Source organism: Mizuhopecten yessoensis, unplaced genomic scaffold (genome assembly GCF_002113885.1).
Source record: "Mizuhopecten yessoensis strain PY_sf001 unplaced genomic scaffold, ASM211388v2 scaffold1883, whole genome shotgun sequence".
Lineage (NCBI taxonomy): Eukaryota > Metazoa > Mollusca > Bivalvia > Pectinida > Pectinidae > Mizuhopecten > Mizuhopecten yessoensis.
In genome coordinates, this window is record NW_018404269.1 from 1,480,932 (window position 1) to 1,483,702 (window position 2,771).

Below are 2,771 nucleotides of genomic sequence, written 5' to 3' on the forward strand. Positions count from 1 at the left end.
TCAGAGATGTGATGTAAACAATGCTGAACTGACACGTGTGTAATTGTTCATGTCAACTATATATGTTGATTTGCAATATGATGGAAAATAGGATAAATTTGGCTAGTATTAATATTAGTGTTATCAACACTCATTGAATGAATGATTAGTCCTTCTCATTCACTGTCTAAATACCAGTTGTCCACATTGAATAAATTACAGTTGTAAAGGATAATCATATATAAATGTTCTGGTACATAAGGTATAATACACTCATTATATCTTTATGTAGTAGGATATGATATTTTCGACATTGCTAGTATTTCCAGCATAAGTGGCTGATATTTTGATTGTATAAGGATGAATTACTGGGGAAAATAAGGGAAACATGTTCCAGAATATTGACTCAATCGTGTGACATCTGAATGATGAGGTTCAAATAAATAGCATTTTCAAATTAAAGATGAGACGAAAGATATGTTAAACAATATTTCACCACCATGGGAGTTATTTTGAGGTGACTGGAAAACTGAGAATTACTTCAGAATGGATATAATTTGAAAACAATTATTGACATGGGGGAGGAAATCAAGAAATACTTTTTCTTAGCCTATATTGAAATATTGCTGCAGAAATTGTATCTCTTTGTATTGGGTAAAGGAGTAATAGCCTAGCTAGCCAAGTTGTTAGAATTATACGGCAGTCTGGGGAATGTTAGAGTTATAAACCCTACATACGGTAGTAACTGGTACATACAAACTAGCTCAGAATATGATACATGCATGTCATATTAGTTAACTACAAAAAAAGTTCTAGCTTAATTATCTATTTAACATTGTAAGCAAAACTTACTTTTCTGTTTAAATGTTATTAGGAATACATTTATCAATGCTAATGTTATAAACTTCCGTTAGCATTAGACTAGCTCTCATATCAATGGACACAATCATTACACTAACCAAAATATTTTGAGCAACTCATTGACTACAATGTTAACTTCACACTGCCGTGGATATCATAAGTAAAGTGGAACAAATACAAAGAAGCCTGCTACAAGGTATATATATATAGATTAAGATCAAGTTTCTTGACTTAGATTTATAGTTGAATTAGTACTGTAGTCAACCTGGTTACAATAGATGGGAATATACTAGAAACAAGATCAATTCTGTAGAAAAAAACATTTCCTAAACACATAATCTTTTATATATACAATAATAATAATGTAAATAAAATAAAATCTACAATAATAGAAAAAGCATTGCAATTAATAATTATTAAATGATAAATGGAATGAATGCAAGTGAATTTTGACTGTCAGATGAAAAATTTAAAGGTTTTGATTTTTGTAGACTGGCATATGAAAATGAAACATCAATTTAATACTGTAGTTTCCTTTGGCACCTCACTACTGCCAACATTTCTAAATGTAATCTTCCGTTTTTCCAGATTTTTAATGCCAAAAGTGTACTGTACAGTTTTTGGAAGCATCGTTACCAAATCAATACCTAACAGCTATCATCTTAAGCTACTACAGGATGCCAATCACACTGCTAGTATTTCTTATATATATACAGGGATAGTAAATCGGGAAGGTTAAACTTCTAGTCAAGTAGAACTTATAAGGGATAGGTAGTAAGGAAGTTGAAGCAGTTTACCACAACATCAAATATACAAGAAACTTTCCATTGTGTAAACCTACTATAAAATGTACAGTAAATTGTTGAAACGGGATGTTTCAATGCAGTAAACACCTTTCATTAGTCAACACAGAATATTGCAATAGAGTAAACATGATGTTTTAGTTCAGTAAACAAATTTCAGTGCATTAAACAAAATGTGTCGGGACAGAACGTAATTCATTAGTCAACACAAAATATTTCACTGGTGTTAATGTGATACTTTTAGTTTGGTTAATATTTCGATCAGTAAATGATATTTCAGTGAAAAAAACATGATTTTATACAGTTATCATATTAAGTGCTGTAAAAATGACATTTCAGTATACTTTTGTACAGCAAACATGTTATTTCAGTACAGTAGCCATGACTTAAGGGTGTAGCATTCATCGAGAAAGGCCTGGGCCTATACACCAAGATATGTGTGTATGCTATACTGTTTACACCTCAATCGTAAATATTATAAGTAACTACTTGAATAATTATATACATAACTCTGGTATTTGGAAATGCAGAGAAGCAGCCAAAATTAGCAATAGTTTAAACATTTCAATTGGTTTTACACCTTTGTCATCAGATAGCTCCTATAATACCTTCTAAAAAAGAATACCTCTTAATACACAGTGAATACCTCTTAATACACAGTTGCAGATGAAGAACATGAACTCAAACTTTCATTTTCTTGCTCGTTTATAAAAAATAAACCAACAGATTTTGTCTTGTTTAATCAAAACAGTTACAACAAGGTTACCGCGAGCGGTATATAATACGCCCGTCACACATTGAATGAGCAGTTGTTTGTATGATTGAAATAAATGAAGTATTTGTGAGTAATTGATATTAAAAGAGAAATCATTCAACATAACTGGTAGATCAATGAGTGCAATACAACATCATGAAACGCATGCATCGCATTAATGAAACCAAGGGGAATAACTCCAATAATAACGGTCGGATAATGGCGGTTATCGAACTTGTCCGAGCTTTCATGGTAATTAATCTTGTTGTGAAGTTTGAAGTTAATCCGTTAATAATTACTCGAGATATCAAGCGGACACTGTTTCGGCAAGTCCATAAAGGGGCATAACTCCACAAATTATGGTCGAATGTTGG